We start from the raw sequence: 15,985 nt of genomic DNA, 5'->3' as shown, positions 1-15,985 counted from the left end.
TGACTAGAGTCCTTGGGTTACCTCTGAGAAAGGTTTTGGTAGATTTCCCCTTTCATTGGTACATGGTAGGTTTACCCAGAAGATGAAGACATTTGCACAAAAACAGACAAAGACTATAGCCAAAAAAAGGGCAGGCTTATTTTAAAAAAGGAAAGAGGAAGACACTTGCACAGCCATGAGTGGGCAGAAAAAGCTGCCCTTTGCCAGAGCAGGAGTTGTTCTGATATAGTGTTCTTTGGGGGGGATTTGTTTTGGGGGTAAGTGTTCATTCTTTTGTGAAAATTTTAATTATAGTTAAACTAGTCATTTCTAAGTTGTGATTGGGTTAATTTGTAAGGACAGGTGATTCTCTAAAATGGCCCTCAATATCCATATCCCCACATCTGGTCCTGCCTATGAATATTTTCTGTAGCTGCTGTGTGTAAAGACTGATAATTCCCCTGTCCCCATAGCCTGGTCTTGCATAAGCATTTTTCATTTCTGTAGCTGGGTTAATGGTGGTGTTAATCATTTCTATCCTCACTTCCAGTGTCTGGTCTTGTAATGCCTTCATCCCATCACTTTAAGCCTCCATTACTATGTATGTGTGCACGCGCGTGCACACACACACACACACAGCAAATATATAGAGAAACTTGGCACTCAGAGTCACCTTAGTGGAACAGAACTTCTCTGTGTGAATTTCAGTGATGCATTTTCTGGATTGATTCTGAGGTTACTGGAATTGGCTCCATAATCTGATTATATTTAATGATGGTCATGGGTATTTCAATTAGTAAAGAAAATATTGATTGTCCATGTCATGAACTCTTTATAGAGATAAGCAAAATATCTGCATCAGAGTCTTCTACTCAACCACTTAGAAACAAGGAGGTAAGTGACTCTGTAGATCATACTTTTGAATATTTTTGAAACACTATGAATATGACATTGGTTGCTTGCTCCTAGTGTACTCGACAAAGTAGTGTGGGAAAAAAAGGTGAGTTTAAGGATTCAAATTCCCAGTTCAATGGCTGCATAAATTACCTAAGAGCTTCTAGGGATGCCCTGAAGGAAAACCAAAATTCATGTAGCAGCTGAACTGAAATTGCTGAAAATCAAATGCAGAACCTCAGTCTCCTATTCCTATTAGGTGAATTACAACTCAAGTTCAACTCCCAACCTTGTTGGGTATTATTCTTAAAGTGGAGACTGATAGGGAAAGAATAATTGGGATGGAGATTGTGATGGGGAGAAATATTGGGGTGAGGAACAGGAGTGAAAGAATTTACCAGAGACAGAGCAGAGAAGATAAGAGAAAAGGCATATTTGAAAAGGCAGAGAAGAGAAAAGGCAGAAAAGGCAGAGGAGAGAAAAGGCAGATTTATTGAAATACCCTGCAAGGGAGCAAGAGGCAAGACAGGAGGCAAGACAGGAGAGTTCTGCATGCTAAAGAGATTTTGAGACTCTCTTTTATAATGTTTGTGTGGCTTTCTAACTTGTGGCACCAGTTTGTACCAACTATCTGTTGGGATGTTTGGTTTCCAGTGCTGGCTTTGACAGAAACACGTTCTGGCCCAGCTTCTGCATTCCTGGAGCTGGGGTGTTTTTTTCTGTTTATGGTGGTCTGTGTTATGGCCAGGCTCCCGACACAACCTTATAGATTCCTTTTCTATTCAAGTCTCCCAAAGTTGCTGGGCCAGGAGTGGGAGCTTGGTTTTTATTATTATCAAATGGTACCTTGACAGGGATGTATAGGAAGACATTGATGAAGCTGTGGACAATGGAACACTCAATTATGATGAGTCTTCTTTGTCAGTGGAAGAGATTTCCCTTCACCCAGTGTAAGTGCACACACACACACGCACACACACACATATGCCCAAGTTATGGGTCTTTCCACCTCAGGTGGATTAACCCTGTATGGCTTTAGGAAAGGGTAATGACCACCTGAAGTAGTTGCCATGAAAGACCAAGCTCACTCTCCTCAGGGCCACCACCAACTACCCTTTACTTCTAGTTCTAGAATTAGACTCAAGTCCCAGCAGGTCTCTAAAGGTGAGGTACAGAGTGTATCCACAAGGGGCTTAGCCATACTTCAAAAAAACTACTTGATTTTTCTAATTTATACAGACAAAAAAATTCCAAAAACTTGTGTGGAAACCATACTAAGGGTGTGGGATAATGTTAGGGGGAGACACAAAGTTGGATCAGGCTGAATTTCTTGACCATGGCTCACAGAGAATAATTATGGTGCATTTTTGTTGCATGCGGTTTGGGCTGTTAAAAAGAGCTTCAACAGTTTGTTTGGTTGGCTAAACCATGGACCAAAAAATATGGCCCACAATGAGTGAATTAGAAACATCAATTCTGCCTTAGTTTGTATAGAGGAAGGGACTTCAAGTTTTAGGTGACTGGAATGTTAAAGTGAATTTGTTATTTCAGATCTACTCACCCATATGGGACAGTACAGAAGACATACTTTTCAAAATACTTGGAGAAATGAATTTATGAAGGGAGCCCTGGCATTCTTGAAAAGCCTTGTGATCCCCATTCTCCTGGCTCACCCTTAGAGTGGGAACTGTAGCCACTCAGTTGGAAAACCAAGATACAATAGGAGTTACTGGATCTTCAACTTGGATTAACTATAAAACATCATTATGATTTTTGGGTTTTTTTGGTGTGTAAGACCTTCAATAGAGGTGAACTTTAGGGTCTTCCTGGTGGCACAAGGGGTCCAGATGCAACCTATGAGGAAATCCACAGCCACAGCAGCTCTGTTTGATCTCCAGCCTGGGAGCTGCCCACATGGTGCAGCAGACCTCTCCTGACTCGCCTGCTTCTCCCCTCAGCATTGTATTTCAGTCAGTTTGCCTGTTCTGTTTCCCACTCCGTCTCTGGTGAATGCTTTCACCCCCCACACCTCTGGCCTGTATCCCAGTTCTTTTAGTATAAATAAATAAATCCTTTTAAAAAAAACACACTTCTTTAAAAAAAATAAGTGAACTTTAATATAATTAGTGTGCGATAAAGAGAGGAGAAAAGAAAGAATAAAATTAAAATTGTTTCCCCATAAAACATCCAAAGTTACCCATCCCCTCATTTTATACTACAACTTTGAAATCTGGTGTTTTTGAAGTCTTCAGATCTAAAGCACGTCTCTACAGGAAGTAACCACATATACTCAACAACTACATGTGGTTTGTGGCCACCATATTGGTCAGAAATGTTTAGATGATGAGACTTCCTCAGGGTAACTGTCTCTGCATTTACACTCACAGTCACCAGGTGTCACTGGAAGGTTCCATGACCCCGAAACCTCATGGGCAGGAATGGCAGCCCCACTTTCCACCCAAACCCAGAATATACTGTCACTCAGAAGCAAGGGAATTTTATGTGTCTATACTACTTTTTTCTTAAAGAAAAGATAATAAATACAAAAAAAAATTAAAGATGAATCTGATCCTTCAAACAATTTTATTATTGTTGTTGTTATAATGGCTGATAAGAGTTCATGTGAATTTTTAAATAAATATTGGAACAATAATCCATTTCAGTGGGAAGAGCTTTCTATAAAATTATTTATATCATAAATTTATATTTTTATATAGATCTAGAAGGCAAGGCTGATCATGAGTCATATTTTATTGAACTTTGATGACTTGCTTTCCTCTATAAAATTCACAAGCGTAATTACTTTCATGAAGATCAATTCTTCCTTAGTACAAATGAGTTACCATCCATGTTGTAATGAGACCCAGAAAGAAAGGTTTGAGAACTGGCCTGTAGGAGTGACCAGCAGCGCTCCAAGGGGGAGACTCTGAGGGGTGAAGTGGCAGGCAGGGAGGCATCAGGGTGGAAAGGCTGGAGGGTGCTGCTTGACACTATTATTGGGGAGCAGTAGTGGGCGTGACTAAGGCATGTTACCCTGCCTTACTTCCTATTATCTTTATTATATTTTTCTGATTTATTGATCCATCATAGAAGGTAATTATTGGATTATATTCCATATTCATGAGGGGATGGAGAGAGGGAGAATGTGAAGTGGGGACATAAAAGTTTCATTTAAAGGATCCAAACTGAATTCCTAGAAATAAAAGTTCAGTATCTGAGATTAAATAATACAATGGCAGTGTTAACAGCATTAGATGTTATAAATGAAAAGACAGTGAAATTGATGACATTTCCAGTAGAAAATGCTCAAAATAAAGCAGAAAATGCAATAAATCACCAGGTTCTCAGAGTTATAAATGTGATTCAGCTGAGTGTGCATAATTGGAGGTATAAGGAGAGAAGAGTTGTGGGTGGGAGATGTAGCTAGAACTATTCTTTGAAGAAAAAAATATCTAAAAATTCAGAATTTTGTAGAAACGATAAATGAGCAAATCTAAGAACTTAGAAGACCTTCAGAATAGAAAATGAAGAAAACAAGGAAGTCACTTATAATAATGAAATTATGGCAGGGGGAGGGGAGGTAATGCTTAATGAAACCAGCAGGTAGAATAGGCCAGGGTCCAACACCAAAGAGGCCACTTCCCATACCAATTCCTTTCTCCCCCTCACACCCACGGATTATGTCATCTCCCCTCACTCATCATCCCTGGACAAATGATCACCTCATTAATACAAAATTATCCATTTCCATGGATCCATCCAGAAGGTAAAGACCCAGTGAGACACTTTACTAAATATTCTCACAGGATCTGTCCCCCCTGCCAATTCTTCAGCACAGGTCATCTCTCTGACACCTCAGTCACATGGAGACTCACTTCTGTGAGGTCGAGACTGTGTACAGGACCCTGGGAACTAGTGATGACGCTTCACACAACTCCCATGGGAATGGCAGAATGTTCTATGGGACAGGAGAGGACCTTGGACCATGGGCATCGCTCCCCACTGTGACCCCAGAAGGAGCAAGCCTGGAACATAGTATTCTGGCTGTAGGGACAGGAAGGACACAGTGCAGGTGTAGGGGCGGGACTGGACACTGAGCAGGTTTTCTAGGATCCAGCAGACCTGGTAAAGGAGGAATCAGAGGCCTTAGTAGCTTTTTGCAGGTCTTTTTATTGAGATTTATCCGTGTAGGGTAAGGAAAAATGTCAGGCTTTTCTTCCCTCCCGCCATCAGGATAGATGGATCCTTGTCCTGAATGCATGCCTGATGGTGGGCACCTGGAGTAGGGTGTGGGCAGATATAGATGGGATTCACCTGGGCTAAGGCTGTGTTTTTTTTTTTTTTTTTAAGGACGGCCTCACGGGGACGCCATCAGCAGCAGAAGCCGAAAGAGAAGCCAAGAAAGAAGTAGCAGAAGCCAAGAGAGAAGCAGAGAACCCCGGAGAGCCCAGATAGAGTGAAGACTTGCTGGGGGCTGGGAGATCTGCCAGCCTCCCGGCCCCCCAGCACCCCTGCCTGCCGTGTACCTGGTAATCCCAATAAAAGACCTGCAAAAAACCTACTGAGGACTCTGACTCCTCCTTTATCCGGTCTGCTGGATCCGAAAACCTGCACTGTGGTCATTCCTGCCCCTACAACCCGGTACAGAGCAGGTAAGGGTGCTGGGGGGCCAGGAGGCTGGCAGGCCTCCCAGCCCCCAGCTAGTCTTCATTCTATCTGGGCTCTCCGGCCTTCTCTCAGCATCGGCTTCTCTTGCTTCTCTCTTGGTTTCTCTTTCGGCTTATACTGGCGTCCCTGTGATGCCGCCCTTAAAAGCCCCATCTCAGCCCAGGTGAATCCCATCTATCTATGCCCACACCCTATTCCAGGTGCCCGCCATCAGGCATGCATTCAGGACCTCAAGGATCCATCATCTATCCTGATGACGGAAGGGCAGAAATGCCTGACATATTTCTTTACCCTACAGCAGGGTTTCTGATCCAGCAGACCATGTAACGGAGTCCTAGAGAGTCTTCGGTGGGTTTTGCAGGCCTTTTATTTAGATTTGTCAGGCATATGGCAGGCAGGGGTGCGGGGGGGCCAGGAGACTGGCAGTCCTCTCAGCCCCCAGAAAATCCTCACTCTATCTGGGCTCTCTGGCATTCTCTCTGCTTCTCTTCTTCTCTCAGCTTCTGTTCATTCTTGGCTTCTTCTCGGCTTCTTCTGGTGTCCCGGTGACGCCGCCCTTAAAAGCCCAGTCTCAGCCCAGGTGAATCCCATCTACCTATGCCCACACCCTGCTCCAGGTGCCCACCATCAGGCATGCATTCAGGACCGCAAGGATCCATCATCTATCCTGATGGCAGGAGGGCAGAAAAAGCCTGACATTTTTCCTTACCCTACACTGGCACCAGAGGATGGTTTGCTGCCAGGGCGCTGGAGACAGGTCCCTAGGAGGAGGGTCAGACACTGAGGGAAGGGGAGAACATGGCAGCAGGTTCAGCCCCAGGGCTGGTGATGCCAGAGACAGAGTATAGGGTGAGTGAAAATTATCAGGATTTTCCACCCTCCCACCATTAGCATTAATGATAGATCCCTGCAGTCCTACACGCATGCCTGATGGTGAGAACCTGGAGAAGGGTGTGGTCATGCATAAGTGGGTACACGTGGGCTGAGAGACTGGGATTATAAGGGTGGCATCACGGGGATGCCAGAGAGAATGAGTAGTAGAATAAGAAGACAAAACAGCAACAGCAGCAGCAGCAGAGAAGCAGAGAGTAGCAGAGAAGAGCCTTCCAAAGAAGGCCAGAGAGCCCAGAAAGAGTGAAGACTCACAGGGGGCTGGGATGCCTGCCAGCTTCCTGGCCCCCGGCACTCTGCCTGCTGTGTACCTGTGTGCTGCACTACAAATGGTGTAAAAAGTTCAATGAAAGCCTGAAAAAGCCACTGAGGGCTCCAGGACTCTCCTTTACCCGTCTTCCTGGATCATAGAGAACCACTCTGTGCCTTGCTGCCACCACACAGAGTGTCCTGGAAGGAGTGACTGCTAACAACCTGAGAGCAGAGATCTTGGGGGGGTGGGGTAAGTTCTAGGGCTGCAGTGACAGAGAACCACATACCAGGGGCTGATAAGAGAGATGCATTGACTCATTTCTGAGGATAATATCTGATCAAGGAATTGGCAGGGATGGTTTTCTGTTCTCTTTCAGATTTTTGAGGCCATGAAATGAATCTGGTCTGCGCCTCATTTCAGCTTCTGCTGGTGTACTGCCTTCTTCTATGGCATCTCCCTTATGGTGCCTGTCTCCAGATGATCCCAACTTATAAAGACCAGGAAAACCAGAAATCTTAGCCACCCAATTCAACCCACGACACTGTCTTCTCCATGGTCACACCCTCCCTCTCCTTGGGGACACTGCAGGTGAAGGTTACACCACCAAACACTCAGCGATCAATCAGGTGGGCAGGACTAATGGCCCACAAGGACCCTGACCCTCCCCTGCAATTGACCATTCCTGGATCCATCCTTCTCTCTTACCTTGACAGGTGACAAATCTCTGACAGGTGATGAGGTTTCCTCCTTCGCCTCCCATCAGGACATGAGACAAGCCCAATGTCTCCTGTCTCAGGGTTGGAGGGCCCTAAGCTGCTTCCTGGATGAGCCCCCTGGAGTGCTGCTGCAACTTCTCTCTCTGCAGGTCCTGGGTCTCCAGCCAGCAAAACTCTGGTGTGCTCATGGATCCCTTAGAGTCTCTGTTGCCCTCTGTGTGCTGTGGACTGACTGGGAAGGATCATAATCAGGTGACTCTGCTACCTGTGCCCCAGCTCCCCTCACCTCAGTAACACCAGCCCAGCCTGATCCTCCTCAGGCCTCATCTGCCCTCCCAAGATTCTTTATTAACTGTGTGCAGGGAACAGAGGACACACACTAGGTCGGTCTCATGTAGGAGAGGGATACAGATTCTGCAGGACAAGGGACACCTGCTCACAATGAGGTGGTTACAATGGGGATGCAATGACACACCTCACCTCACAGTGTATGGACAAGCATGAGGCAGCTGTGCTCTAGTTCTGTTGGGTCACCCCATGATGTCTATATGGGGGACACTGACCCTGTCCTTGGGTATAAAGTTCTAGTGCACAGGATAGGGACCTGGGAGGTGTTATGTTCTTCTGCCTATGCAAAGGGATTGAATATGTTGGACTGTGTGTGTGTGTGTAGAGTTCGGTATTTTTTTTAAAGATTTATTTATACAAACCAGGGTACAGGCCAGATGCCAGGAGGGTAAGAGGATTCACCAGAGACAGAGCAGGGAACAGAACAGGCAGACTGACGAAATACACTGCTGAGGGGAGCAGTGGGTGAGACAGGAGAGTTCTGCCGCACCATATGGGACCCTCGCTGGCTGGCCCGGTAGCCGGTGCTGCAGAGGCTGCAGACAGCTTCACAGCACTGCTGTGCTCAATCACCTGCACCACCAGGGGAGGGCCAAGTTTGGTATTATTAATAAATAGACATGAACTCAATATCTCAAATCAAAAATATATCATTACCATTACTCCTTCCTACATGTTCAGTGTCTTTGTTCTATATTAGAAGAGCTATGGAAGGATATTAACAGGAGGAACGGAATACATTCACATGTGCATGATATATATCAAGAGCCATTCAAAGCACCTCAGATTTATGAAATCCTTCACAGTAACAATCCCTGTGAACAAGTGCTCTTGTTTCACCCGATTCATGGATGTGGAAGCTGAGACGTGTAGGATGTGTATATTACCTGAGTCAGAACTAGAAAACTATGGAGCCCACAGCAGTGCCTCTGGCCCCAGAGAGTGCCCAATCCTCCCCACCAAACTGCCAGCTCTGCTTGTGGTTTCAGAGCTGAGGACGATCTCTCCTTAGCATGCCGGGAGAGTCTCCTCTTCAAAGTAAAGTGACCAATAGTGTGACTTCCCAGGGTACCTCAGTAATATAAATAAAGTGTGAACCATGAATGTAATTTAAATATTCCAGGTATGTGTTTTCAAGATTAGCATCCCACATGAAAGTAATTCATATTTTATATTAACAGATTTAGTCAAAATTTTTTTCTCAATATGTATTTAATATAACATACTGTATTTACATTATTTTGTACTAAGTCTCTTAAATGTGGTTGGAATTTCAGAGCGTCTGAAACTACAGCGCGTCTCTCCTGAAACTACCCAGAGTTCATGCTCCCGTGGCTAGTGGCCACCACAGGATAGAGCAGTTTGGGGCTGAGTTTCCTCAGGCAACTGTACCTGAAGTTGTCCACCCAGACACTGGGGGCAATAGAGGGTGCCGTGAAGCAGTGTCCTCATGGGAGGAATGAAGCTCCACTCTCCAGGCAAACCGGATACTGAGACTGCACAATAATGAGATAATATTTTTTTAAAAGATTTATTTATTTACACAAGCACTGGGTACAGTCAGAAGTGCAGGAAGGTGAGAGAATCCACCAGAGCCAGAGCGGGAAGCAAAACAGGCAGACTGACGAAACACACTGCTGAGAGGAAGCAGCAGGCGGCAGAGAGGTCTGCGCGCCATATGAGACCCTCACCAGTGGCCGGGGATCAAACCGGCACTGCAGAAGCTGCGGGCAGGTTCGCAGCCCAGAGCTTAACCACTGTGCCACCAGGAAGGCTCAACGAGAGAATTTTTATAACATGTGTCCACACAATTCCTGTTCTCAAAGTAAAGATAGTCAATACACATAATTTCAAACATGAGTGTCACCATCAAACACAGTTGTATTATGAGTCAGTGTAAGGAATGACAAGTGTCATGTGAATTACTGATACAGTGTTAAAAGAATCCCATTCAGAGGTCCTCCCTGGTGGCGCCGCGAGTTGAGTGCTGTGCTGTGAAGCTGTCCGCAGCCTCTGCAACGCGGGTTTGATTCCCGGCTGGCCAGGGAGAAACCCACATGGCGCGGCCAACCTCTCCTGCCTAGCCCGTTCCTCCCCTTAGCAGTGTCTTGGGTCTGTCTGCCTATTCTACTCCCCGCTCTCTCTGGTGAATTCTCTCACCCTCCAGCGCCTCTGACCTGTACCCCCGTTCTTGTATAAATAAATAAATCTTTAAAAAAAATCACATTCTGAGAGAAGATCATTACCTTGATCTCAGGGAATATATCTGGGTGTTGGCTGATCTTCAGGAACTGTTATTGAACTCGGATGACTTCTCATTCTCCACAGAGAGCTATCTTTGCATAGTTTGCAAGCTCGGGTCATTTCAGGAAAGTCCGATCTCCCAGGATGGTGCTAACAACCGGCCACATGCTGCGGTGAGACCCAGAGCGAAGGTGTGAGACTGGCCCTGGGGAGCCAGCAGCCCCTGGAGACTCTGAGGGGCAGGTGAATGGAGAAGGCGTCAGGGAAGGGTTGTGTGGTGTGCTCGGCTGGGAGTAGGATGGACGGGCCTGAGGCCATGGTCCTGCCCAGTCTCAGTCGCCTCTTTACACACAACTGGGAGGGGCAGCGTGTCAGGGGTGTCTATGCCCAGGGGCACAGGGGCCTCCCAGTGGGTCCAGGTGCAGCATCTCAGCTTGAGTCAGTGAGTCACATTGTACATTTTCAGCAGCAAATGCTTTGAAGACAAATACATATGTTCAGGATATTAAGGGGAAGGGCATTTTCAGACTATAAGTTAAAAAGAAATGGCTTCAACTTCATTTCCTAATGAAGGAATGTCATTGCCTCACCAAATTACAATAAGAATGTTGGTTCTAACTTGTCATGAAAGGAGCCTGACACCAGAGCCCAACCAGGCATCTCTGTTCCCCAAGTCCCACCCACACAGCACCTGTGTTTTCTGTCCCAGAGGGAGCAACTGGAGGATGCACAGACAGATTCACAATTGACATGGAATCAGGTTCCAGCACTGTGAGCATCTGAGTGTTCGCTGCATAGACATAGGGAGGACAGACCCCTGTATGCAGAAGTCTAGTTCTAACAGGAGGGGCCCATGAGGCCTGGGATGAGGGAAAGGGGAAGACACGAGTGAGGGCAGGGCAGCAGGGGTGAATAAAGTGATCTGAGTTTGGGAACTCTAACCCGTCATCACTGTCTTCATTATTTTGAGAAACCAGTTACCCATTCCCTGTTTCCCCATTTAGTAGACAGGAGCAGAGGCTGCAGCGGGTTATTCTGAGTGTCTGGTGAGGGGCCCATGTCACACTCACCCAGGGCCTGGTCTCCATCAGGCTCAGAAGCAGTCATGCTGGTGACTGTCAGCACATGCAGGATGACATTCATCCTGGCACCAGGGGGCACTGTGGGCCTATTTAGGAGACCTAATTAGTCCAAGACACTGGGTTGTGCCCAAGTGCACTGGGCATAACTGATGTTCCCTCTGAAGACACTTCAGCTGTAAAATCAGCTCCCACAATGAAACTCACACCTGGACCTTCCTCTGACCTCAGGAAATCACCAGCTTGAGGCCCTTAGGCTCAGGGCTCAGACAAGACTGAGACACACACCCTGGGGACTGGAGAGAGATTTGCATTGGCTGCCCCGCCTCCTGGAGCTGTAGGCAGGGAGGATAAGACAGGAGCATGGACAGGCCAGTGCAGCTGGGCAGCCTCAGGCCAGACCTCCTGGAAGCCTCCACCATGGCCTGGGTGTCCTTCTATCTCCTTCCCTTCATGGTCTCCACAGGTCAGAGCAGCCCAGTTGTTTGGGCTCCCCAGCATGTGCCCCCCAACCACAGTTGTGAGGTGTGTCATTCAGCATGGTTCTTGCATTTTCTTTTCCAGGTCTCTGTGCTGTGCCTGTGCTGACCCAGCCCCCTTCTGCATCTGCCTCCCTGGGAGCCTCGGCCAAGCTCACCTGCACCCTGAGTAGGGAGCACAGCAACTACTACATTATATGGTTTCAACAGCTGCCAGGGAGGGCACCACGGTATCTGATGTATGTGAAGAGTGATGGAAGCCATGGCAAGGGAGATGGGATTTCCGATCGCTTCTCAGGCTCCAGCTCAGGGGCTGACCGCTACTTGACCATCACCAACATCCAACCAGATGATGAGGCTGAGTATTACTGTGGTGAGAAGCATACAATCAGTGGCCAAGTAGGTTAAGCCACAGTGACATAGACAAAGGGGAAGTGAGGCCAAAAACTCCCTCCCCCGTCCTCTTTTCCCCACAGGGCTCAGGGTGAGCTACTACCCGTCCAATACAGGACCCTGAGATCTTTACTCTTCTCCTTCAAACCCTGTGGCTCTGACCTCCTCCCCGGACAGCAGGACCGATAGGGACACAGGTCATGAATGTCACTTCGATAACATAGCACCTGTGTCCTCCCGTCAGGTCTGTGGGGTGATGATGGGAGAGACAGGAAGTATCCTAACCCTGAGAGAGTGGCAGGGCCAATGACCATGTCCCCAGGAGTCACTGCCCTGATCCCACAGAACGAGCTCTGCTCATCGAATTATCTGCAGGGAGTGTCCTGCTTCCTGGTCCCTGTGGAGGGAGCAGGATTCCTGTCAGGAATGAGGTTCAGCAGAAAACATTTGTCCTCAGGGGAGGATAGACAGAAAATTCTTACCCCATGGAGGGTGCAGACTAGGGTCCAGTTGGGCACTGAGGTGCCTGTAAGGTCTGCAGCAGGACAAATAGGGGCACACAGGGATCTCTTATGTGGTAATTCTCAGCTTGTGGTGCCCAAAATGGCTCTACATCTGCCCAAGGCCTTTCTAGGAACTGAGCAGGACATACCACTGGGACCCCAGCAGCAGGGAAGGGGAAAGTGGATGATGATGTGGGAGATATGTAACACCACTGTGTCTCAGCCTCGTGGGAGACCATCTCATTGTCACTTGATTTGGGTGGGGAGAGGTCACTGGAATGGTTGATTCTCCACAGTAGATATAGGGACTGAGTGACCCTCGTCCAGGTACCTGACCTGAACTGGGTCAGAGGGGATCAGCCCTGGACCCCTGTTGATTGGGCCCACAAGGGCACAGCTCTGAGGGAGTCTGGTAGCTGCCTGGGCCAGGGTGACTCTGAAGTGGCTGGAGGAGAGTGGTCTTGGTATCTCAGGAGGGGTGGGCAGGGAGCAGAGCAGGAACTGAGATGGACATCTGGGCTCAGTCCTGCAGTGACCTCTGACACAAGGATGCAGAGTTGTGGGACTCATAGACTGTTCTACCCTCCCCACTCCAATGACCAGTTGTGACTGAGAATTTACAGTAACTGTGTCCCAAATAAGGCCAGTCAAGGGCTCCTATGGTGGGGGGTTTCCTACAGGCCTTCCCTGTAGGAGATGGAGGCAGAGGACTGTGGGGACATATGTCAAAGCCCCACATGCATCACACACATGCACACCTACCCTGTGCTTGCAGGGTTTATCATTTGGAATAAAATGACACAGTGGCCTCAGATAGAAAGACAGAGATAGACTGAAGAAGTGACCAAAGGGATGTACAAGGGAGGCAGATGAAGACCATTGCCCTTCATGTTGGAAGGTAGGCAGGAGGGGAGTGACTTTCTTGAAATGTAAAACTTTTATCCTACAACAAATAATACATAGGAAATGAAAAGACAACCTAAAAATGAGAAATTACAGGCACGTTACACATTGCACATAAGATTCATGACAATATTGATAAAACTTACAATGGTGATAATAATAATGATGAAGTTACAGAAGCCGAGAATCTGATGAGATCACTTTTGGGGAAAATATAAAAATAGCCATAAGCTTGTGATGTCTGCACCATTATCCGTCATTAAGAAAATGCTATTTCAGCAGTTCTCCTGCCTGCCTGTGACTATGCACTTGTTTATTTTCCTCTTTCTGTTTCCTAATAAAATATGCTTTGACAATATTAAAAAAAAGAAATGGAATTCAGATCCTATTTTGTACACACTAGCGTGGATAACTGAAAAGTCAGAAAATAACAAGTGGTAACATGAATGCAGAAGAATTCAAACATTTTAAACTATCAGAGTGTCAACGGCACAGCCATCTTGATAAACAGTCTGTTAAGTACTCAAAAGACTAATCCTAAAGATATCAAAGGATCCGGTAATTCTGTTCATAGTGTAAACCCAGGAAAAATGAAAATAAATACCCATAGAAAAGGTGTACGGGAATGTTCGTTGCAAAATTATTATCCCCAATGGCCAAATGATGGAAATAAACCAAATATCTATCAATGAATGAAAGGGTCAACTAAGCATTGTATGTCCATAACATAGAATATTACTCAGCCATGAAGTGGAATGAAATCCTGCTCCATACTCCAGTGGAACTGCAGCTAGGAAATGCTATGTGATGAAAGAAGTGGTTAAGACTAGGATATTACAGATAGGAAATGGAGCAGGGGTTAGGTTTCATTTTAGTGTTAACTTTTTGTAATGTTAACTTTTGGTAATGTTAACTGTAGAGATGAGCGCACGTCTCAGTAAAGATATCACAAGCTGTAGGATTATATACACTTGAATTGATAAATTGAAAGTATTTGAATTATACAGCAGAATCAAAATAACTGCTGTAGAAGTAAAAGGAGATATTAATTTACACATTTGTGAAAATTTGAAGAAAACATTTCCCAGAGAGAGAGAAATTCATTTTTTACATTTTGTTTCAAAAATTACCTTTTTTTTTTTTTTCCCTTATTCAACTATTGGTCTATACAGCTATGAGGCTCTTCACCCTGGTGATCTGATGTGATGTCAAGGCCACTGGGGCCTGATTCAATCTCCAGTGAAACACTTTTCCGGGCCCTGAGTTAAACTGCACCACGGGCTTCGTTTGTTCATGTCAGTGTAGCTGCTGCTTTAGAAACTTTACCTTAAGTAACTTGGATAATAAACAAATGCAAATGTGGACATTTTTACTAAGAAAAAAGAAACTTTCTGCAAGTATTCTCTGGACAAACTCTGGAACTAATGTCTAATTGGTGGGAAGTTCAGCACATGGGGAGGTAGGATCAGTCATGCCTCAGAATTTCACTGACACTGACAGTAGATTATTAGATCTTCATCCTCTTATCAGCTGCGGGAAATAGGCAGGTAATTAACAAGATGTTTTTACACCAAATCTCTGGGAATCTAAGCAAGAATTCAGAGCTTCTAGGGTCAACATCATGAAAGGGCCACGGTAGTTTTTCTAACTTGGATTAATATATCCGGGGGTGTCTGATCCACCCAAAGTCAACAGGGAGCTAACTGCCCCCTGGGCGCCTGAGCTGCCCCAGTGCTGCAGGGTCCCCACAGCCCCTACAAGAATCGATCAGGAGGAGGTGCCTTCATCAGAGGGCCTCAGGCTTGGACATTTTCCCATTTCCGTTCCTCATTTATCTGATTCCATTAAACTCAGAAAAGGGTGCTATTTTGGGCCTTCAACTTCCCAGAATTTACTATTCTCACTACCTCCAAAGGTGATCTTGGGAGTATTTCTCACTATCTTTCAACTCTTGCCCTCTTCTGTCAGGTACACATTCCTTCCTCTGTGTTATATTTTGGACCTTAGAGAGATGGCCCAGGTCTGATGCACAGGCAGCTTCTTTGTCCACACCTGGCTGCAGGATGGTGCAGAGGAAAGGGAAAGGTGACACCCCCAACTTCAGGCCCCAGTTCCCTACAGGAGTGGCCAGGGGGCTGCTCTGAACCCACTTGTGTAAAACAAGGCTAGTGCTAGAGGACCTCTATGCTGTTCTGCTGCCAGAGAACCTGATGTGTCACCTGTAGATTCCCCTGGGAAGACACAATGATCATTGCTGCAAAGAACTATAAGAATCTGTCACAGTGGAACTGAAGTGACTTTGAATCGTAGTTATTTGAGCATCTCACCAGCTTTCATCCTCAGAAAAGCCAGAACTTTCCCTGTTACAGACCAATAGTCTCCAATCCAACATATATAGAAACCAATATTATGACTGACATTTAACAATAGAAGAAGTTTATTATGAGCTGACAGGCAAGGACGCAGGGGACTCAAGGTTCAAATCTGTCTGCCCAATCCTGGGGCTAAGATAAGTTTTATGGAGGTGAAGAAAGAAAGGAGGAAAGCTAGAACTGAGAAAGGTAACATTCCTGGCAAAGTTTCATTAGTCAGACACATATCAGTCCAGAGAGAGAGAGATATTTTCCAATTAATT

General features: G+C 46.1%; 1 gene segment (V, D, J or C); it reads left to right on the top strand.

The window, feature by feature from the left end:
- The first annotated feature begins 11,435 nt into the window (after positions 1-11,435).
- On the top strand, positions 11,436-12,068 carry LOC311184177 (immunoglobulin lambda variable 4-3-like). The segment is given in 3 exons: positions 11,436-11,538; positions 11,637-11,924; positions 12,028-12,068.
- Positions 12,069-15,985: the final 3,917 nt, after the last annotated feature.

This window comes from Talpa europaea (assembly GCF_964194135.1).
Source record: "Talpa europaea genome assembly, chromosome: 14".
Lineage (NCBI taxonomy): Eukaryota > Metazoa > Chordata > Mammalia > Eulipotyphla > Talpidae > Talpa > Talpa europaea.
This window is presented reverse-complemented; position numbering and strand designations above follow the sequence as displayed.